General features: G+C 40.6%; 1 protein-coding gene and 1 non-coding gene across 3 annotated transcripts in view; both read right to left on the bottom strand.

Moving 5' to 3' along the window:
* Positions 1-24,573, bottom strand: part of LOC135697078 (mpv17-like protein) — a 398,788-nt gene that overhangs the window by 166,423 nt on the left and 207,792 nt on the right. Inside the window, exon 3 of one of the 2 annotated variants that reach the window (XM_065216673.1) lies at positions 13,672-13,705. The exons of the other annotated variant lie outside the window; for it this stretch is intronic. The gene's annotated coding sequence lies outside the window, so the exon portion shown is untranslated. The remainder of the gene's footprint in view (positions 1-13,671; positions 13,706-24,573) is intronic. 2 annotated transcript variants of the gene reach the window in all.
* On the bottom strand, positions 12,037-12,108 carry TRNAT-CGU (transfer RNA threonine (anticodon CGU)). The gene has a single exon. It is a non-coding gene; the product is annotated as a tRNA-Thr (tRNA).

Raw genomic sequence — 24,573 nt, 5'->3', positions numbered from 1 at the left:
TTCGATTCTGCGTCCCGGTCTCGTAGATCTGCGCCAATTCGTGCCGTCCAGTCTAGATGCGGAAAGTGTCTTGATGATACCTTGGTTCTGTCTTTCGACGACTCCATTTGATTGTGGACTAACTGGTATTGCTTTACGAACTTTGAATCCTTTTCCTTCCTGTCGCCCTTGGGAATGGAGGTCCGTTATCACTTTGTATTATCACAGGTAACCTCCAACGACGACGAGAAAGAAGAGTTCTATGCGCAGCTGGAGCAGGTGTACGACGGCTGTTCGCAACGGGACATAACGCTCAGGTAGGACGGGAGGCAATGTATAGACCGGCAATCGGGCCAAACAGCCTGCATGCCGTATCGAACGACAACGGTTAACGATGCGTGAACTTTGCAGTCTCTCGGGGTATGGTAGTTCGAAGTACCTTTTTCCCCGCAAGGATATCCACAAAGCCACCTGGAGATACCCTGACAAACACACAGAAAACCAAGTCGATCACGTTATAATCGACGGGAAATTCTTCTCCGACATTATCAACGTCCGCACGTACCGCAGTGTGAACATAGATTTGGACCACTACCTAGTTGCAGTATGCATGCGCTCTAAACTCTCGACGGTTCATAACACCCGTCGAAGTCGAACGCCGTGACTCAACATTGAGCAGCTACGGGACGCCGGAGTTGCCCAGGATTACGCGCAGCAGCTGGAAGTTGCACTACCCACTGAAGAACAGCTTGGCGCAGCTTCTCGGCTGCAGCGGCACTAGATACTGCAATCCCGGATCGAAGAAATGACTGGTTTGACGGCGAATGCAAACTGTTAGTAGAGGAGAAGAATGCAGCACGGGCGAGAATGCTGCAACACCGCACGAGATTGAATGTGGAGCGATACAGACAAGCGCGGAACAGACAAAACTCGGTTTTCCGAAGGAAGAAGCGTCAGCAGGAAGACCGAGATCGTGAGGCGATGGAAAATCTGTACCGCGTAAACGACACACGAAAGTTCTACGAGAAGCTAAATAGTTCGCGCAAAGGCTACGTGCCGCAAGCCGATATGTGCAAGGACTTGGACGGTAACCTTCTCACGAACGAGTGTGAGGTGATTGAGAGGTGGAAGCAGTACTATGACGAGCACCTCAACGGTGATGCAGTAGAAAACGAAGGTGGGACGGCAACAGACCTTGGAGCACGCGCAGAAGACGATACCGGCCCCTGATCTTCAAGAAGTTGAGGAGGATATCGGTCGGCTGAAGAACAACAAAGCAACTGGTCTAGATCAACTACCAAGTGAGCTATTAAAATACGGTGGTGAAGCACTGGCTAGAGCGCTGCACTGGGTAATTGCCAAGATTTGGGAGGAGGAGATATTACCGGAGGAGTGGATGGAAGGTGTCGTAGCCCAATCTACAAAAAGGGCGACAAGTTGGATTGCTATAATTACCGCGCGATCACACTGCTGAGCGCCGCCTACAAGGTACTCTCCCAAATTCTATGCCACCGCCTGTCACCATTTGCAAAAGAGTTCGTGGGCAATACCATGGGTGCCCGCGCTACCACGGACCACATTTTCGCGATTCGGCAGGTTCTGCAGAAATGCCGCGAATACAACGTGCCCACACATCATTTGTTCATAGATTCCAAATCCGCATACGACACAATCGATCGAGATCAGCTATGGCAGATTATGCACGAGTATGGATTTCCGGATAAACTGACGCGATTGGTCAAGGCGACGATGGATCGAGTAATGTGCGTTGTTCGAGTATCGGGGACACTCTCGAGTCCCTTTGAATCTCGAAGGGGGTTACGGCAAGGTGATGGACTTTCGTGTCTGCTGTTCAACATCGCGTTTGAAGGTGTGATCAGAAGAGCTGAGATAGACACGAGTGGCACGATATTCAGGAAGTCCATGCAACTCCTTGGCTTCGCCGATGACATTGACATGATGGCACGGAACTTTGAGATGATGGCGGAAACGTACATCAGACTGAAGTCTGAAACTAGACGGATTGGACTTGCCATCAACGCATGAAAGACAAAATACATGAAAGGAAGAGGTTCTAGGGAAGACAATGTTAGTCTCCCACCCCGAGTTCAGATTGACGGTGACGAAATCGAGGTGGTCGATGAGTTCACTGGTGATCGCCGAAAATGATACCAGCAGAGAAATTCAAAAACGCATTATGGCAGGGAATCGTACCTACTTTGGACTCCGGAGGACGCTCCGGTCGAATAAAATTTGCCGCCGCACGAAGTTGACTGTCTACAAGACGCTGATTAGACCGGTGGTCCTTTACGGCCACGAGACCTGGACTATGCTCGTGGAAGACCAACGCGCCCTTGGTGTTTTCGAACGGAAGGTGTTGCGTACCATCTACGGTGGAGTGCAGATGGACGGCGGAACGTGGAGGAGGCGAATGAACCATGAATTGCACCAGCTGCTGGGAGAACCTTCCATCGTCCACATTGCAAAAATTGGGCGACTACGGTAGGCTGGGCACGTCGTAAGAATGCCGCACGACGACCCAGTTAAAATGGTTCTAGAAAGCGACCCAACAGGAACAAGAAGAAGAGGCGCGCAGCGAGCAAGGTGGATCGACCAAGTAGAAGGTGATCTGCGGACCCTTCGCAGAATACGAGGCTGGCGAACTGTGGCCATGGATCGACTTCTTCGGACAGCAGAGGACAACAAGGCCTTAGTCTGATTGGTAAAGTAAGTAACCCCTAAGTTTGGAAAAATTTGTACTTTCTGCATCCATAGATTTCATTTCAACAATCGACAAATATCGGGAGTATGTATCAATAACAATAAAGAACTCACCTGTTTCAAAATGATCAGGAAGTTCTCTAGATGCAAGTGGCAATGGAGCATTACGTTTGGACAACAGGGCACATGTTTCACAATTTTTGAAGAATCGTGTGACTTCCGAGGACATCTTTGGCCACCAAAAAACTGACACATAATCCGTCTCATGGCCACTTCACCAACGTGAACCACCTGAATAAAGAGCTTTCCCACGTTGAGATCGAGGCAGGATCACTCGTGCATCTTTGAATATCAAACATCCCAGGTAAAGGGTTATACGGTCAAAATTTGGTCAATATCAACTTGACGTATTTCTTTCAATTTTGCATTTAAAAAACCTGAACACCCCTCATTTTGAAGGTGTGTGTGTGTAGAATGTTGCTCCTATTTTGATTTTGGAATTCACTCTTCAGTTGTCAAAATGCCGTCCAAGCAAGAAGAGCAGCGTATCAAAATTTTGCTCGCGCATCGCGAAAATCCGAGCTACTCGCACGCAAAGTTGGCAAAATCGCTAAAAGTTGCCAAATCAACCGTTACAAATGTAATTAAAGTGTTTGGGGAACGTTTGTCGACAGCCAGGAAGTCTGCATCGGGGGGAAATCGAAAACCAGAAGCCGCTGAGACGACAAAGAGAGTTGCCGGTAGTTTCAAGCGAAACCCTAACCTCTCTCTCCGAGATGCCGCAAATAAGCTGGGTGCATCGTCTACAACCGTGCATCGAGCCAAAAAACGAGCCGGACTATCGACTTACAAGAAGGTAGTGACTCCAAATCGCGATGACAAACAAAATACGACGGCCAAAGCGCGATCCCGGAGGCTGTACACGACGATGCTGACGAAGTTTGACTGCGTGGTAATGGACGACGAAACCTACGTCAAAGCCGACTTCCGGGACAGGAGTTTTATACGGCAAAAGGAAGGGGAAAGGTAGCAGATGTTTTCAAGCACATGAAACTGTCAAAGTTCGCAAAGAAATATCTGGTTTGGCAAGCCATCTGTACCTGTGGCTTGAAAAGCAGCATTTTCATAGCTTCCGGGACTGTCAACCAAGAAATTTACGTGAAAGAGTGTTTGAATAAACGTCTGCTGCCTTTCCTGAAGAAACACGATTGTTCCGTACTGTTTTGGCCGGATTTGGCATCTTGCCATTACGGTAAAAAGGCCATGGAGTGGTACGCCGCCAACAACGTGCAGGTGGTTCCCAAGGACAAGAACCCTCCCAACACGCCAGAGCTCCGCCCAATTGAGAAATACTGGGCTATTGTCAAGCGGAACCTAAAGAAGACCAAAAAAACTGCTAAGGGCGAGCAGCAGTTCAAGGCAAACTGGTTTTCTGCGGCGAAGAAGGTGGACAAGGTGGCTGTACAAAATCTGATGGCAGGGGTCAAGCGTAAGGCCCGGCAATTCGGATTTGGAAAAGCGGAAGCCTAACTGAATATTTTTCCTGAATTTTATACTAATTGAACTTGAAAAAGAAATTTTATTTGATTTTTTAAATAAACGATTTCACCGATTTACACGCGTTTTCCCTTGACCAAATTTTGACCGTATCACCCTTTATGTGACGAACAATTTTGTCAATATAGCGCGAAAGTCTGTCAATGACAATGACAAATCTCAGCACTGGCTGGGAGAACCATCCATCGTCCACATTGCAAAAATTGGGCGACTACGGTGGACTGGGCACGTCCTAAGATTGCCGCACGACGACCCAGTGAAAACGGTTCTAGAAAGCGACCCAACAGGAACAAGAAGAAGAAGCGTGCAGCAGGCAAGATGGATCGACCATTGAATGACCGAAAAATTGAATGACAAAGATTTTTTTTGAGAATCAAGTCTATCATTGACTATGTGAAAAAACAATTTTGTCAATATCACGCAAAAGTCTGTCAATGACAAAAACAAATCTCAGCACTGCCCTGGACATAGAATATGATTGTACTTGCCTTGCCACACAATTATACTAATGCAGAAATGGTACAGGCATTGAAAACTCTCAACTGACTGTGGAAATGCATCTAGATTACTAAGTTGAGAGCACGAAATTAGCTAATATGTGATAAGCAATAAGCTTGAAATGCGAAGAAGAAGAAGCGGTATTACACGGACTTCCCCTATACGGTTTTCCAAATATCTAAACTGATTTCCAGCTTAACTAACCACACATAAAAATTTCGGAAGATCATAATCAGATTTCACTTCTATACATCCCCGTGCAACATTTTGAATTCATCACCATTTTCATAGGGTATATGTCCCTAACCTTGGTCTAATAAGATACCTTCAATTACATTTTATACCGTATCTTATGAAATAATTGAACTGCAGTTGATATTTCACTGTCAACATGTATGCTTAGACTTTCTTATTATTTGGATATTGATTAGGCCCGACTGAACATTGTTTAACCTCACCATTTTAACAGGTTCAGCATGTGAAATCACGCTTCTTTTTCACTCCTTATATTTCATACGTAAACACATTGTTAACGTTACGTTCACTTCTCTCGTAGGAACTGATGTGGATGAAAGAGACAGTGTTTTTTCCGGTTGATCCAGATAACATAAATCACGACACTTTTAGAATAAAAATAAAACCAAATAGATCATCTCACAAACACACATATAACGAACTGTCAAGTCAAGTATTAGCAAGCTGAACAATGCATTAGCTTCTAAGTACCATTGACAGATTTTCTTTGTAGATTTTCTCATTGCATGTATAGGCTCTTCCACCTATTTTCAACACATAGTTCGATATAAGATGCTATTATCTAGCATCTAATACGGCAAATACGACTAGAAACGATTTTGCAGCCAAGTTATTAACGAAAGAGAAAGTCGCCGAGGGGAATCGATCAATGTTACTTAGGATCCAATGCATTGTTCAGCTGGATAGTTTTTGGAAGAGCTTGCACGGTAAATTAATCTAACTTACATATACATTTGAATCGCGTTCACTCAAATTAGCAAAAACGTGGTTTACTCTTAGAATAAGTAAATTTTTACTCAAAAATGAAAAAATCCCCCTCATATATGAATAAATGTCATATATGAAATTAGCTGATATTTGATAAAAATTTACTCATTCTACGAGTAACCTACGCTTTTGCGAGTTTGAGTAAACGGTACTCAAATATGACGTGGTCTTATTTGCCGTGAAGTTTGATTTGATGAGAGGATTGACTGCACGCTATTTCTAAATAACCCAAATTTGAGTAGGATCTACTCACATCCTACACTACACTAAATTGAACAAACAAAGTTGGAACTGACAAGATGACAAATAAACAACTTCAGGGTTTTTATGCCAATTTGAGTTCACCATGACTCAATTTGGCTTTTCCCTGTCCAACTTCATTAAGACAACCTTGTCAGATGGAGGAATACAAATAAACAAATAAACAAATAAACAAATTTGGATTCAGGTCGATGTTTTCCAAAGGTCATCTTTTTAGTCTAAACTTTGTTTACCTAATTTGGGGAACCCTACATTTGACGAATATGAGTAGATCCTTCTCAAATTTGGGTTGCTTGTGTACCGTGTTGACCCCTCCTTTCACGCACAGATCAACATTTTGCCTACGGGATTTTTCAGTGGAGTGATAGGATAAAAAAAGATCCACTATGTTTCACGAAATTTGACATTTGCTTATGGCATTTTCCAATAGGAGTGAACAGCTGCAGAGTCATCGTCAACGCGGATGGTTTCACCAAAACAAAACAAAGTTATCAAATAAAGATCGTAGGCCATAATTAGGAACACGTTTCAAAATTATGTCCCTAAAGTTCGGTCCAAGCGCTAAAAACGTGAAATCTTCTAAATTTTTAATAAGAATGAAAAGTGTGATGTTGATTTATTAGGCTAGCATGTTACGAAAAGGGAAGTCTATTCAATTCATGCAATTATCAGATTTTTTGACGACCACCGAAGCGTACACGAAACGAAAATCAATTATTTAATTCATGTGTTTCACTTATATATTTTTGCCAAAGCATCAGCCTTATACATTCCATAAGACAAACCACATAGGTCCTATTAGAATGCATAAAAGGTATGTGTGACCGCTTATACATTTCATTTGACACATGATCTTTATTAACTTTTTGCAAGGCGTCTGCTCATTAGTTGACTTATACATTTTATGAATAATCAGCAATGGAAATTTTCCAAAAGGTATAAGGAGATTTCTATCCGTGTAGATTTTTGTTACTGCAATAATACGGCAAGATCATGACGCCTAGAAATCGAAAATTAAGATAATTTCACCTAAACTCTTTATTTGAAAAAAGAGCAATAAATGATCAAAATTTGTCCCAAAACTAGGCAATTGATTTACGGATTAGAATTTTGCAGCAGATGTAGTATTAGTTTTTCATAATTATTGTGTATTATTGCTGAATGAATGAGTTATTTGCTTGATAGGCAGAAGTGACGGGCTAGGCTGACATTACATCCCGTAGCCCAAGTTCTTTTATTCTCTACGGAGGCTTAAAGCTTGCTTCATTTAGAATTGGAACAAACTTTTGCTCATATTGTGGTGCTCCTGGTGGACGGATTTGGAAGTTCTTGGTGCCCACGTGTCGGGAATTTTGTCAGCTTCACGTATGTATTTTTGACATTCCGCAAATCGACTGTACTTTGTAAACAATCAACATGGAAGCCGAAAGAAGGGAAAAAATTGTGCACAGTTATTTGGAAAATCCATTGTGGTCTGCATCTAGGCTAGCTATACAGCTGAAATTGCCCAGAAACACCGTATGGCACGTTATCAAACGATATAAGGAAACATTGACGACGATTCGGAAGCCTCAAGCCAATCGTCGGAGTGGAACTATCGACCGGAAACTGCGTGGTAAGATTTTGAAGACGATTAAGAGGAATCCCAATCTGTCGGACTGTGATTTGGCCAGAAATGTCGGTGCTGCCCATAGTACCGTGAGGAGAACTCGACTCCGGGAAGGAATCAAGTCGTATCGAGCTAGCAAACAGCCAAATCGGACCATAAAACAGAATAGTGTGGCCAAAATCCGTGCGCGGAAGCTATACGACCAGGTGCTGACCAAGTTCGACGGGTGTCTTCTGATGGACGATGAAACCTATGTCAAGGCTGACTTCGGGCAAATCCCAGGTCAAAAATGTTACTTGGCAGCGGCTCGGGGGGATGTTCCAGCCAAATTTAAATTTGTTTTTGCCGACAAATTTGCACGAAAATTTATGATTTGGCAGGGCATTTGCAGCTGTGGCAAAAAAACGAAAGTTTTCGTTACAAATAAGACAATGACGTCGGAACTATACCAAAGAGAATGTCTCCAAAAACGAATTTTGCCGTTCATTCGATTCCACGACCATCCCGTAATGTTTTGGCCAGATTTGGCAAGCTGTCATTACAGCAAAGTCGTTCAAGAATGGTATGCAGAGCAAGGGGTCCAGTTTGTTCCGAAAAACCTTAACCCACCCAACTGCCCCCAGTTCCGCCCTATTGAGAAATACTGGGCAATCATGAAGAGGTGACTCAAGGCAAAGGGAAAGGTTGTCAAAAACATCAATCAGATGAAGACCTGGTGGAATAAGATAGCTAAAACGATGGACGAAGAAGGTGTGCGCCGCCTAATGAGCCGTGTTACAGGAAAAATTCGAGAATTCCTTCGAAACCGTGACGAATAATTTTATCCGTATTTTTTCTTAAAAGTATGAAGAAAACGCTACATTTGTATAAAAAAGATCTTGAATTCAATAATAAATAAGTGAAATACAGGCAATTGTTTTTGTTCCAATTCTATCTGAAGCAAGATTTACTTGGATGTTCAAATTCTTTTCGTCTATTTGTGATACATGATCTAACGAGCTGTTTTGCACGAAAAACTACAGTTTGACGGCTTCAAAGCCGTCCGAATGGAATTCACATGAAATGTATGAAAATGGAATCGGATTTGTTTCCGTGCAAGAAGGCTATAACCTACACTCAAAAAAAAAATGACACGTTCCATTCATGTGTTTTGGAATATGAAGACCGTTCATTACTTGTCACCATAGAATCATGTGCTTTTCACACGGATGTCATGAGATTTACACACACAAATAATATGTTTTTGTTGCTTATGAAATCAATACTACCACACATTGATTTTATGTGTTAACTTATCGAAATCAAAGAGATCCCCATATAATTATGCGCTACTGTTTCCTACTAGTGTATTTAACGTGTATGACACATGAATTGCAATGGATCTCACTAAGGATGAGAAGAGTACCTAAAGTGTCAAAACAAACATGGAAGGCAACAGCTAGCAGAGAAGACTTGTTAGTGGAGTTAGGTTTTCCTAACAAAATCCTCGAAATTATTAACCGTGAGTATGTGAGTATTCTTTGTAGGAAATTATATGTTTAAATAAAGGGATCACTATACACACTAAGAAATAACTAATTTTACACGTGACGGAATCCGTCTTTGACATAAAAGTAGAGACGTAAACAAACATGTCATGTAATGTTTAGTGCTCCGAGACTAAAAAGTTAGTTATGGCTCAAATTTATGTCAAAATTGACGCTCGTATGTCACTCTCAGAGCACCTAAATTTATATGATTTTAATTCTAGAACGAAAATGAATTATTTTGAACATCCGATTCTACTACTACGTATACAGAAAAAAAAGTACAACTTTATTCACAAATACAGCGATATTTGATTTGATAGTTTAAGCTATCTACTGATTAATCTACTCTACACACAATATGAAAATATAAATCAATATATCTAAAATGAAATATATCGTGTTTATCATTTTTACATACTGAAACCCGTTCAATAATTATCTTTTAAGAGGACAGTAGTAATGTATTAAGTTTCAAAGGTATCGGATAACATTTTTCTGTTTGTACGGTGCTATTGGAATGCAGTATGCATGACTAAGATTTGCTTAAATTAAATTCCGTTATCTTTTTCACAGCAACAAATCAAATCTAAAACCAATAGTTATACTATTAGATTGCAAAAAGGTCTTTCATGAAATTCATGTGCATCACGCTTAAATTTAGCATGTCTGGTACAACATATTTGTATGCAAAACATTTCATGATTAGAAATCAAGCACATGACGTTGACATTTAAATCAAATGAAATTCATGTGTGCTGTAAGTGAATGAAGCATGGGTAAGGTATGACTGATTTCATAAGTTATACATTTGAAATTAATGTGTTTGCCACATTGCGCCAATTCAAATGTGAAACACATGAACGGAACGTGTAGATTTTTTTAAGTGTAGGCTGTAACTAAAGCTATAACGATGAGCGCTCACTAATCGCGACTGCTCATTATAGCTAAAATAGCTAATTGTGATCCTCTGAAAGCAAAATTGACAAATTTTATGTGTCATATACAAGCTTTACATCCTCGTCTAGCATCTTACATATAAGATTTGTTATTATAATAGTGGAAATGTCTCTAAAGTTGGCCTATGGATCTAAGATTGGGCCCATCGCTAAAAATCTGCTATTTATCAATTTTATCTAGATGAACGCATTATTGGGACGTTACTAATGGATATTTTTGGTTGCTATTGAAAATTTAGTTGATTGCTGAATTTATGCATGGGCCCAAATTAGGGACACTTAGGCCGACATTACCTGCATTTACCCTATCTCATAGTTTCCGAATTTCAAAAAGTACGACTTTAGCTGTAATGAGCATTTGCAACACTGAATGCGGATCAAATAATATTAAAATACTTTTTTTGCCATTAATCATTGCTGAAAAAACCTACTACCGTAACCTCGGGATGGTGCATTGCAGCCATGTCGGGAAATCCTCCCTACCTGTGACCCGCTCGTGCTACAAGTTTATCTCGGTGTACACGCTAAATCAATTATAATCGGTCGTAATTTATTATCGATGTACCATAAATTATATTCCGCAGAGGTTGTGAAATTAATCCCCGTATTTATTGATGCAATGCGCGATCCGTGCCAATTCGCCGTTTTAAACCGCCTGCCAGTCCCTTCCTAGCATCTCTTCCTCGGTTATTATTACAACAGTATGTTTACTGAAATGCAGCCGCGCGGCGAGTGGCGATCAGTTTTGCACAAAGTGTGTGTGTGTATTGTCGTTACCGCTGAAAAATCAATTAGACCGATTTTACTCTCGTTCTATACGTTATACATATCATCGGAAGTAGTGCACATTATAGCGCATCATTGTGCGATTACAGCGCACTACTTCCGACACTATGTACAACGTACAGAACGAAAGTAAAAAACAATTTCCGCTTGTGAGTGCGATTTTCCAGTTTTCAGCTGTAACGACAATATATAGATGGCATGTCCGTGTAATTTGCACCCATGCCTCATCGTCGTCATATCGCCATCATCCCTAATGTCCGGAGAAAGAACCCATTCGAGCGCGGGATTGTACCTCTATGGTTCCCATCGTGACACTCGTTTGCTGTGTAAATACGGAGCCGGCCGAGAAGGGGAGGAAGGACGGTGAACTGACGGCCGTTCAGCTTTAACATGCAATCGATATTAGCGTGGTGATAACCGAGCTTGAGAGGGAGGAAGCGTGCTGGTAAAAGCAGAAGACACAACCCATTTCACGCCTCGCTCGCGTCTTGTTCGTCTTCACCCGGTCGCTCGGTCGGTCGGTCGGCAGTTTGCTGGTTAGTCTGTTTGTATGTTTTACGACCGCTATAATATTACGATTAATATGTGCGCCGATGCTTTTGCCGCATTAAGCAAAGAGGAGATAAATTAAAGCGTTTTATTGTTCGGGGCAAACGAGCGGACGGAATCTCTATGGGAAGAAGGTGGGGGAAGGGGAAATAGGAGACATCTGCCGTTTGTGTTATTTTTTTCGTGAAAGGTCAAACTCGAAGCAACGCACATATTTACATGAATAAGTAGTTCAAATGGGCGAAAATAAAATAAATCTATTATATTTGCAAATTTCATTAGTTTTTCGTTACCTCTATTCCCCTATCAACGTTTTACTGCGGGGTGTGAATTCATTGTGGCTGCTTAACATGGGTCAAATTTCATAACATGTGATTCGGAATATGTAGCAATGAATAATAAATCATGAGACCTCACCCTCTCCTTAAAGCTTTAACACAATTGAGTCCAGGGTTTTCGTGTTTGAAACTTTTCTTTTAATTGAATTAAATATTCGATTCGGTCAACATTTAGTTTAGCTTTTGAGTAAATTTCAACAGAAAAATAAAATAAAATAAAAAATCAACCCTGCCTCCTGTGAGGTTTGAACTCACGACCGCTGGTTTACGAGACCAGCGCTCTACCACTGAGCTAAAGAGGCTCACATTTCCCCTCGGCAGAAATAAACGTTCGGTCTCGTGTGGTGGTAGCAACAGCAACAGCAGCACTGACCTAGTAATAAAAAGACAAACCCATACTGACATGCGGTGCGGAGTGGCAGCGATAAGTAGCAACGGCAAACTCAGCTGACGCAAAAGAACGGAAGAAGAGTGTAAATATACGGCGATGGCGATGGTCCAAAAAAAAAGCAGGCGAAAAGAAGGCCTATTGCCTCGATGTGAAATTGATTTTTTATGTTCTTATCGTTTTGCATTGCCGCCACGCTTCTCAGGGAAGAGAGCGTCTGCCTGAATTTGGCCGTCGCACGGCTGCTGTTGGGGTGACAAGAAAATGACTGTCTCTTTGATTCGGATATGTTCGTTCGAAGGGGATTCTAATTTTAGCCATCATAGCCCCATTTTGCAAGTTTACGAGTTTGGCATCAATTGTTCGTTTGGTTTGTGTGTATGGGAAAATGCTTCAAGCCTATTTGAACTAACCAGTGCAGTTTAGTCTGAAAAGATTACTTTTCTCTATTGCGAATATTCAAAAAATGTTAGACTAACTCAAAAAGTCAAAAATGTAATAAGAACTCTGAATCAGACAATACACGCTTAGTTCAGTTCACCCAAATATGGGTGAAGAACACCCATAATCGCGAAAAAGTGCACATACCCATTTTATGGGCAAAGTTGATTTACCCATATATGAGTACATGCACCTTACGAATAATGTAGGTGTTTTTTACCTATTTATGGATTATTGATTTTGGATGAATTTAACTCATATTTTGGTGAATATTTTCATTTTTTTCTTCTGAAATTTTAACGGATTAAATAAAAAATCAAAATGCTTTGTTTAAATTGTATTTTATTTGTAGCAAATATTAAACATGTACCACCAAACTGGACTATTTCAAAGATTTTATAAAAGCGGAAACGATCATATAATTGCGGTTTTGCGTCGAATCGTCTCGGTACCTTTTCCGCGCTTGTTACTCACAAAGCAAGGAATAAGTACGCCAAAGGTACAGAGTAAGAAAAAAGTACCCAAAATGGAGTTCCTTTCACTCATCACGTGGCTTCCGTGGGGCTAGGTAAAATTAAGTTAAAGAAGAAAACTCAATTTTGAGTAATCCTGATCGTTGACCAAGTTGACAAAAAATAATAAAACGGAGCAGACTGGAACCGAACCATGGGACCCGTGTGTTAACCACTCGTCTATCAACGCTTGTAAAACTGAAATGGTTAAAGGCGCATAAGAGCAACCTCAATGAAAATAAACTTATATTTGAGTTCATTTAGTATTACTCAATAGTTGAGTAAATTTTAACCAACGCCGCTTTTCTGATTCACTCAATGGCGGACCTCAAATGATAGAACCCAACGTTGAGTTTTTTAAACTTAATTTTGAGTATTTTTTTTCTTGCCGTGTACCGAGACTATTCGCCGCAAAAGTGCAGTTTTTGACCGTTTCGGAACTTTTAAAAGTCAGCCAAATAGTTCCAGTGAGTGGAAAAAATAATGTAAATATCGGCCAATCAACTATCATGCAAAATACTTACCTATCAAAGGGGGTCTTACGGAGCAGCACAGAACCTAGAAGGGAAAATTGAAAAAAAAAACATTGAATTACTATTACTTCCGTAAAATTACTAACCAGCCACCAATGGAAACGCTGGATGATGACACGGCGAGGTAAGCTTGTTCCCTCCAGCTTTCTCCTCCTCCTCCAAATAATGTAGAATTTCCACCAAGCTACTTACGAATTGCGGCTATTTGATTACGGAATTAAATTCGATTAAATTTCCGGAATGTAATTTGCTACGACGGATAATTAATACTGCATCGCACACTAGATCGCACACACACATAAAGCGAAAGTTGACGGTTTTGACAATGTTAAGTTTTTCAGCCAAATATGGGTAAAGTTTAATTACCCATATTTGGGTTAAGTCGCTTTACTCACAATGTAAGGAAATTTCACCGATTTTTGTCAGTATTATTTACCCATATTTTAGGTATTGTATTGTAACCCAAATATGGGTGAATCAACTACCTATTTATGGGTGAACTGAACTAAGCGTGTATAGCTCATACCCGTACTAGGCTGTTTATACAATGAAAATGATTTACACGGTAAGAAAAAAGTACCTAAAATTAAGTTACTTTCACTCAACACGTGGCTTCAGTGGGGCTAGGTAAAATTAAGTTAAACAAGAAAACTCAATTTTGAGTAATCCTGATGAAGAATCCATTGAGTAAAAATTACCTAACGATCAATCGAATGGAATAGGTGAAAAATACCCAACGTACCAGCATGCAACCGGTTTTCGTTGCAACTTTTTTTGTCACTACCCCCTACGGATACCATACACAAACGATATCATAGATGGTACGACCATACCGCATAGAGTTGGGATGATATCCAGAATTGGTGGTTAGGCGTTCCTTATGTTTATGCGGGATATGTACCAAACACTAACGAAGACTAATGTGAGGACTACCCAACTAACATTTTCAGCTTTATAAGCCAACTTTTCCAGCGTTGTGCTGTAAAGTAGCTGAAACAAAGCTGCAGATTCAGCTACAAGCAGAAGCGTTTACTCAACCTTTTCACAACCAACCACTTTTGCTGAGTAACATAAGGGGCTGTTTATAAACTACGTAGACAGACCTTTGGGATTCTTAACCCTCCCCCCTCGCCCAGCGTAGACAATTGTCCATACAAAAATTTTAAAATTTGTATGGGCCGTGGATAATTTTCAACTACCCCCCCCCCGCCCCTAAACTGTCTACGTAGTTTATGAACCGCCCCTAATCATCAAAAGTGCTTTTTCAACAACTAAACAACCTGTACTCAACTAATAAACTGTGTTAGCGCTACTTTGGAAGCTATTTTACAGTCAACTAGGTTTATTTTTAGACTTGTGCAGTTTTAGAGCTTTTACTCCGCTTCTTTACAAAGCTGAACTAACTAGTCGAGAAAAGTCATTCATGTGCACTATTATGAAGCCTCTACTCAGCGATCTTTTTGTAAAAGGGCATGTAAATTTTTTTACGTCAGTTCAAAGTGTTGGAGTAGCGAAGTTGGTAGTATCAAGGTTCGCCCAAGCGGGTCGTCTTGAGTTCGATTCCAGGTTCTGGAAGAGTGTAAAATCATTTGGTGGTGTGTTGTTGTGAATTAATTTCGATTAACTTTGATTTCACAGCAAAATAAACTCAATAAATTCCTCCATCAAAAAATAGTGTAAACAATATTTAACCCGGCTTTAAAATAAAGCTGTGTAGTGATTGTTGGATAACCAACCGGGGTGAAGGTTGAATAAGTGCCTTTCAAGTTCACACACAAACTAAACAGCAGGATATATCACAGCTGTATAGAAAAGCGGTAATGGATAATGCAATAAGAGCTTGTCCCAACCGTCCCAACAGCCATAAGGAGCTGACTAAGTTCGCCAGATTTGCTTGTAAAAAGAGGTTGAGTAAAGGTTTCCTCATATCATATAACGTTTTTGAATACAGCTTGAGGCTGTATAAATGCAAATGAGTAATGCTGGGTTCAGACTAGGCAAGTCAAATGAGATCAACTCAGTAGAATTCAATTGGCTTGAAAAGTTGAGCCTGGTTCAACTTTTTTCAATTCAAGTGAGTTGATCAAGTCAGTTGAATGGCATGGTATACACGTTCAATTCGCGTTCAAGTCAGTTGAATTCAACTGACTTGATCAATTGACTTGCTCTATCTAAACCCAGCTTAAAGCGTTTTCACATTGCGAAAATTGTTAGTTGGGTAATTGAGCAGGAACGGAGGCGATGGAGCACAAACAAATGACAGCATCGATGGCAGTGCAGGTTGCTATGATTTTCATCCAAAATTAAGTTAATAGTACCCAACGGTGAGAACATAACGGTTGAGTACTATTAACTGAAAATTGAGTTCTTTTTTACTTTGAATCGCAGCGTGTTTTAGTTAAATAGAATGTATCGATAAATATTACAGGATATACTTCGTTAATTACTTTACGCAATACGATTAACTAACATGTAAATTTTTTTTTCTTTATTAAGAAAAAAAAAAAAAAAAAAAAAAAAACATGTAATTTTTAAACAACTACGGAAAGTACTAATTCAATCAATAATGACAAATACTACGTTTTGAGCTAAACGATGATTAACAGAAAATTATCTTAAATTTTAGTTCATATATTATTACTCAATAGATGAGTAAATTTAACCCATCGCCGCTTTTCTGATTCACTCAACGGTAGACCTCAAATGATTTTTTAAAACTTAATTGTGAGGATATTCTTCTTACCGTGTACTTAGTTTGACAGTTGCACCATGACAAAGTGGCAGCGTATTCTTGATTTGTCCCACGCGCAAATGTCGCAAAAAGACATTTCAATCGCCGCGGGAGTGTCCCGGTGGACCGTCAAAAGGGTTTTAGACCGAGAAAAGAAAGGACAACTATCCGCGAAGGTGGCCATAGGTCGTCCGAGGTCAGCTTGGGTTCAGCCGGTTATCGCTGCTATCAAAAGGAAGATTCGGGTGAATCCAGTGCGTTCAATAAGGAAAATGGCAAAGGAACACGGGATCAGTGACTTTACGGCACGGAAGATCGTAAAGGAAGATTGCGGGGTGAAGTCGAGGGCACGGAAAAAAAACTCACATGATTAAATACCAACCGCATCTGGGAGCTACGAGTCGAACGATGCAAGAAAATCTTGAACTTCCTTATACCCTGGACAGACTATGGCTTATATCATGTAATATAGGCTGTCTTGCAATGAGCACTCATACATAGGATTTCCAGTGAAAACTAGATGTATGAGTGCTCATTGCAAGACAGCTTATATTACATGATATAAGCCATAGTCTGTCCAGGGTATTAAGTGAAAAAAATCGGTTATCCTGTTCACCGATGAGAGCATGTTTGCCGTCGATCCCGTATCAAATTCCAGAACCGACCGGTATATTAGTTCTCTTCCGGTAAAAGACGTGGCCGACGAGCACAAGAACGTGTATCTTACCAAGCATCCTGCTAGCGTTATGGTGTTTAGATTGGTGGCTTCCGATGGCAAAAAATGGACCCGGTGTTCATTTCAGAAGGCGACAATGTCAACAAGGATCGGGATTTTAAGTAAGCATGTTCTTCCGTTCTTCAAAGAACAGTACGGTCCGAAGCCAAATGTTGTATTTCAACAAGATGGGGCTCCGTGCCACACCTCGAGCCGCACTCAGAAGTGGTTGCAGGAACATCTTCCGTTCTGGGCGAAGGATATGTGGCCGCCATCCAGCCCCGATCTTAATCCGCTGAATTACTCAATATGACGCGTCATGAAGGCCAAGGCCTGTTCTAAACGCCAGCCGAGTACAGCAAGCCTCAGATAAACATTAACCCGTACCTGGAGAGAAACGGATCCAGACTACATAATAAGAACCTGCCGTGCATTCCGGAAGCATGTGGAGGCCGTAATTGCAGCAAGTGAAAACTCGATCGATGATTAACATATTTTAAGACTTTGAGAAACATCCCCCTTTAAATAAATTAAAAAAACTCGATGACGAAATTTTTGAGAATTTATTAATTTAGACATTGCTCAATGGTGCAAACATTATCACGCATAAGATACACTGGGTTGAAGCGCTACACCTTGCGTGTGATGAAAAACAGTGCTGATAAAAAATCATTCCTTTTACACTCAACTACACTCAAGCTGAAAGTGAAAATAACCTTAACAGATTGACCAACTACTTGCATGAATCTGAATTTCGACATGACAACATTCTCTTGATCAAGGCAACCTCTAAGCACAGACAAACAGACACAACACTCGCAAGTTTTATTTTTTTTATCGAATAGCGACGATGTTTTACAGTGAGAAATATTCAATGAGTTATGTCTGTTTGTCTGTGCTCTAAGTATCGTAGTCAACATTTGTTTTTCTTCATTCGTGACTCGATGTTCATTCTTCATCTTAGTGGGGATGATTTTGAGGATCAAATGCAAAATGATTATTTTCATTTTACAAAAATATAACACTGACGGACGTGTCGTGTTAGTTTTTACACACAAACCGATGGAAAATTATTGCCTCATGCTGAACTGATGATAAAATCCCGGTTTAAGGCTCTGGAGTCAACAATATTAAAAATGATCATTTTGCCCAAAATGAATTTGATTATTTCGCTCTTGAGGATCATTTCTGATTTTGACAATTTTGGGTAATCAAGCACTGGAGAATATCAACAAACTTCGCAACACTCAACTTATAATATTCCCACATAAGTCTAGAGCTGTGTTCACTCGGCTGTCGACAGAAGCAGACCACTCTCAATGTGTGTCACGCGATCGTCTGTTTACTCGGCAGCAACCATTGTGTGGTCCTCCTCATTGTTTTTCATCAGCAGTTCTTTCGGTCGATGCGTTGTCGACTTTGGAAAGCAACCGTTTCGTGATGAATGAATGTGTGAGTGCTGCAACGGAAGCGCTCTGACCCCCGTTGGCGAATCTGCCATCCAATGAAACCACTGGAAGCGGCTCCCGTTCTTTTTTTTTTCCTTTGGTTTGTTTTTTCCGTCGATCTTGTTTTCCGTGCTGAGCTCCAATGCTACCGACGTGACAGGGAGGCAGCTCCCACACCTGGACCCTACGTATCGACCTATCAACTCATGAACCGGGGACCAACGGCTTTACTTCCCATCCGAAGGAAGGCGTGATCAGAGATGTTATGCCTCAGAACATCCCGGCGGCGCCGACTGGTATTGAACCCAGGCCTGCTGGGGTGAGAGGTAATCACGCTTACCACTACACCACCGGCGCCGTTGAATAACTTTTTTGCAGACAGTAACTTTCTATCTGATTAGGATCTCGAGATATAGCATATGCGAGAAGTGTACATCTATGCCATGTGGTGAGAAAATTCTTAACTACTGTTTACCAGCCAAAAATGCTTTGACCTCCTGAACAGCTTTGTCGAAGACAGTAACTTTCTATCTGGTCAAGATCTCGAAACAAACCACATGCAAGAATTTCACGTGTATTCTAGCGCTACGTAGTGAGAAAATTTTGAACTACTGTCCACTAGAGAAATCTATCTGATCAGAATCTCGAGATATTTTATATGCGGGATTTTCGCGTGTATACGCCACGTAGCGCCACGTAGCACCACGTAGCGCCACGTAGCGCCACGTAGCACCACGTAGCGCCACGTAGCGCCACGTAGTGTGAAAACTCTGAACTATTGTGCACCAAGCAATAGACATTGACCTCTTAACCAATTTTGCGAAGACAATAATTTTCTACCTGTTCAGAATCTCGAGCTTAACATTCGCGAGAATTGTACACGTTTACTAGCGCCATGTGGTGAAAAATTTCTAGGCTACTGTCCACCAGCCAAAAAGTCTTGACCCCCTGAACAAGTTTGCCGAAAACAGTAACTTTCTATCTGCTCATCTGGATCTCGAGCTATTGTATATGCGAGAATTGCATGTGTATACTTGCCCCGAGTAGGGAGAACATTCTGAAGAACTGTCCACCAACGAAAAGATCTTGACTTCCGGAAAAACTTTGCCAAAGACATTTATTCTTTATCTCGTCAGGATCTAGTGATGTATCACATGCGAGAACTTAACATGTATACAAGCACTACCTAGTGAGAAGATTTTGAACTACTGTTAATCAGCAAAAAAAAAACTATGATCTCCTATGGCAAAGCTGCCTAAGACAGTAACTTTCTATCTGGTCAGGATCTCGAGATATTTTATATGAGAATTTCACGTTTACACTAGCGCCGTGTAGTGAGAAAATTCTGAACTACTGTCCACCAGCCAAAACTACTTGACACCCTGAACAAGTTTGCCGAAGACAGTAAATTCTCTCTGCTCAGGATCTCGAGCTATTGTACATGCGAAAATTGCATTTTCTGAACTACTCCACCAACGAAAAGATCTGGACAGTAACTTTTTATATGGTAAGGATCTAGAAATATTTTATATAGGGTAGAGCGCTACTTCGTCGTAATCGCCCATTTCCGTTCTATCGATCAGAAAAGATCAATAATATCAATTATTTGACCGTGCACAAATCAATAATATGTTTGTTCCGATGCGTTAGTTCATTAGCTACAACATAAACCAGGTTAGAGCGCATTGTATGAATATTTACGCTCATTGTTCTCAAAACAAAAGAAGCACACCCTGCGAATCCCCTTTTTCTACGTTTATCCGTAGGACGAAGAAAATCTAATGGCGTTTCAATGCGTTAGGACGGAATTGAAACTCGTAGAACGAATTTAGAATCAAGCAGCAGTGTTAGATTTTAATCAATATCTCAACAATTGGTGACTCTTTATCAAATCCAACGGTACGTTTGGAAAGGTGAATAAATTTAGAAGTCATTTTTGACAGAAATATTCCATTTTTTGTTTAAACTCGTTCAGAAGAGTGAGGTGAAGCGCGGGGTGTGCTTAGTAGGACGGAAATTAGATCAAAAACCCTATGCGAGAATTTTACATGTATACGCGAAGTGAGAAAACGCTGAACTACTGTCCACCAACGAAAAGGCCTTGACCTTCTGAACAACTTTGTCGACGACAGCAATTTTCTATCTGGTCATGATCTCGAGATATATCACATGCGATAATTTCACATGTATTCTAGCGCTACGTAGTGAGAAAATTATGAACTACTCTCCACCAGCAAAAAGATTATGATCTCTAGAACAACTTTGCCGGAGACAGTAATATTCTATCTGGTCAGGATCTCGAGATTTTCCATGTTGTAACCAATTAAGTCAAATCCCACGTAGTACGGACACCGTTTACGCGGTTTCCATTCACATTTTCTCTATTATCCGCATTTTTGTGGGTTAACTATGATAAAATTTTAGCTTGTTAAGATAAACACAAGTTTTTTAATGAATACCCGTTGGTTTCATATCGATTGGTAGCTCGGCTGCAAAATGTCAATGGAAAACTCACGCTGTTGTACAAAGTACAACGCGCGAGTACTCGTGTTATAAAAGTTAGCGCGAGTAACGGAGGGTTAAAGGGGGGTTTCCGTGAGAATTGGTCTTTTGGTGGCTTCATACCTGAAAATTTATATCAATTTTCTTATCTTATTTTGTAGTTCAATTCATTCATTCATCATTTCAGTAAAATCAAAGAGAATTGCAAATTTGATCATATATCAATCCTTATTGACTATTTTATCAATAATATTTCTCCTGATTTCACGAAGTAAAAACTGCCGTTCCAACGGCAATTGGTTTTCCTCAGCCCATGTGATGATAGTGTCAATACTGTTCAGCGCTGATTGATCTGGAACTGGTTCGTACTCCCTCATCTTGGTTGTCATCTGCTTTAGAAATGTTTGCAGTTTCATCCAGAGTGGTGTTCGTCACGCTTTCTCCTTCATAAGAATGTGACTCATGGTTAAGAACAGCATTGACTATGTCAGCATCAGACATGACATCGAATTCCGCATTCTCGTCTTCATTTTCGCCTGCAGCCGCTTTATCAGCAACCATCAGTTGAATTGTTACACTATCATCAATAGAGGACCGGAACTAATATTTGCAATGTTAACATTTCAAAAATATTAATGGAAAATGGTCGAAATTGATCGAGTGCGTCAAGTTAGGAACCGCGTCAAATATGGTGCCTACACGGTAGCCGTGATTTTTACCCAAGCTCAACTTTGTCTCTACACACTCGTGAGAGTCGCGAGACTACGATTTTTCTCAAGTTGAGGGGTCCCATGGCGTGGTTGGCTACACGTTCGCTTCTCAAGCGGATGGTCCATGGGTTCAATTCCATTGATCTTCTTATCGAATTTTGATGTATTTTAATGTGTCTCATGATAGGTTAATATCCAAGTCCGATTCTGGTCACTTTCCCGGGGCACCTGGAACTTGTCCGGAAATGGCCAATATGGTCCAAGGTACTTAATTTTTTCCACCATTGATCTGGTTATCGAATTTTGATATAATCTGATGTGTCGCATGATAGGTTATTATTCAAGTCTGGTTCTGGCCACTTTTCCAGAGGCACCCGGAACTTGCCCAGAAGTGGCCAATATGGTTCAAGGTACTTAATTTTTGCCACCATTGATCTTGATATCAAATTTTGATTTAATTTGATGTGTCGCTTAATGGGTTTTGTTCCTTTCAAGTCAAATTTAGCCTCATGGCCCATAAACTCCGGAACTTTTTCCGGCCATATCTACAAAACCAGTGGTCCGATTCCATATCCCTTAAATAGCGTTCAATGGGACCACTAAAAACATTAAATGAGACCACATAAGACCAAAAATTTTTTTTATGGCTCGATTATCCGGAGGGCTCGATTATCCGGAGTGAAATTTTTTTCAAGACTCCGGATAATCGAGTCCGCCCTGTAGCTACAACTTTTGTTAAAAACTCAAATCTGTATCTCTCGTGCATCATGAATTAGAGCGGGCAGAACTCGTTACTGTTTCTCAGTGAAAGTATTTTACATTCACTGAAAAACAGTAGTGGATTCTGTTTGCTCTGGTTCGCCATGCATAAGATATACGGATTTGAGTTTTTAACAAAAATTATAGCTAATAACAAAACCTACAAAAGTTCCATACATCATTTTGCGGAATGCTGTTGATGAAAAAAGTTAGGGGCAAATGAATGTAAATGAATGCACGAAACGAATGCAAATGATTTTCCATGCCTGCCCTGGAGGGATCAATTTTGCTTACTAAGCAGAAAATCATGGGTTTAATCCCCAGCTCTTCGTCATTACTCTTAACATTCATGATCACTAAACAAAATGAATATGTTCGGCTATCGAAAGATTAAATAAACAATACATACTTTTACTTCTCGTTAAGTAAGTACTACATCAACATTTTCTTCCCTATCCCTAGTTATGGTAAAGATGGTCGTGGCCGGCAATAGCGACAGTCATGCTTCTGTTACTCTTGTTTAGATTGGAACCAATCTTTACTCCCCAGCATTATTCCTGAAAGTAGTCTAGCTGAGAATTTCAAAAAGACGTGAGTGTCGCTAGTATCCAATCTTCGAAGTATATCATAACAACGCTAACGCTATCGATAATTGTTATACTGCAATGCAGGTATAGATAACCTGTATAAAATACTGAATTGCCAAAGCATAAACAATGTAAACACAATTCGATATACATCATAACAATTAAGACTGCAAGTTACTCCATAAACTGGAGCACCTAGATTAAAATTAAATGTGATATATTTTAATTTTTTGAGCAAATAAAAAGTAAAACAAAACATTGCTTGAAAATTTAGCTAACATAAAAATTTCTAAATTATTCATAAGAACTTCGGGCGACCACATTAAATAATCTGTTCATGCGGTGAAACATTACAAAATCTGCATTCTGTACTGTTGGGCGTACTGTTCTACATATTTATAGGGCATTTGGAGCGTCTGTTCGGTACACATCACTCACCACATTTCATTTCATCGCATATCGCTGCAAGAATTAGACACATTTTTCTATTCCAACCGTAACGGATTGTCTCATTGTTCTTGTTGTATTGTTAAAAAAAAACTCAAACGATGAGTACCCATCATCCTCCGGGTGAAAAACGAGCATCAGGAAATGGCAGCAAATTGAGACCCTGCAGGGAGAGGAGTAAAAACACGAATCCAACGAATGGGAAAGGAAATTGGAAATACGATGAAAACAAAAGCTCGTCAGTTTCCCCTTTTCTTCCACCCGGAGCACCGGCACAGTTTTCCACCCATTTGTGCGCTTACGTAAAAAAAAATGATCAGTATTGTACATTTCCCATCAAACTGGACCGATAAGTTAGTTTCAAAAATGCGAATTGAGATAATAAAAGTTTGCCACAAGATTCGCAGTTTTGGAGGAGTTCGGTTGATTCACTTGAGTAAAATATTTCAACAACTTGAATAAACAACTTAATCAGAAAACGCACAAATCGATAGAATGCTGTACCTACATACAATTGCCATTTCTTTACGCTGGTGGCAGCCAGCGACCAGAGAGAAATAAATTTCGATTTGATTGAAATCACTCGCCCCGCTGCCACTGACTGCCGCCAAACTCATTCACATAGAAAGAACAGACCTTCCACCATCTACAGGAAGTAATTAGGTTCGATTGTTTCTTTTCATCCTTTGCGACTAATGGATGCCGTTGGCTGGCTGGTGCTGACGGTGATGTGGTCTTCCCGATCGATCGGAGATCCGTTTGCAATTGGTTTTCGATTGTAGGAAAAGTGTATAAGAAAGAATCGCGAAAGCAAGTGAGCACAGGTGGGGGATTCAGAGGGGATGCTCTTGGCAGAAACCGTGGAACAGCACTCACACGTGCAAAAGATCGAATCAGTTCAATCAATCGCCGATCTACCATGATACGGTTACTCCAAGGATTCACTGCTGCTGTTTTCATCTTCAAGCTTGTCCATGCAGAGAAAATTGCAACG

Source organism: Ochlerotatus camptorhynchus, unplaced genomic scaffold (assembly GCF_037179485.1).
Source record: "Ochlerotatus camptorhynchus isolate MF236.1 unplaced genomic scaffold, CSIRO-AGI_Acam_v1.1 ptg000066l, whole genome shotgun sequence".
NCBI lineage: Eukaryota > Metazoa > Arthropoda > Insecta > Diptera > Culicidae > Ochlerotatus > Ochlerotatus camptorhynchus.
This window is presented reverse-complemented; position numbering and strand designations above follow the sequence as displayed.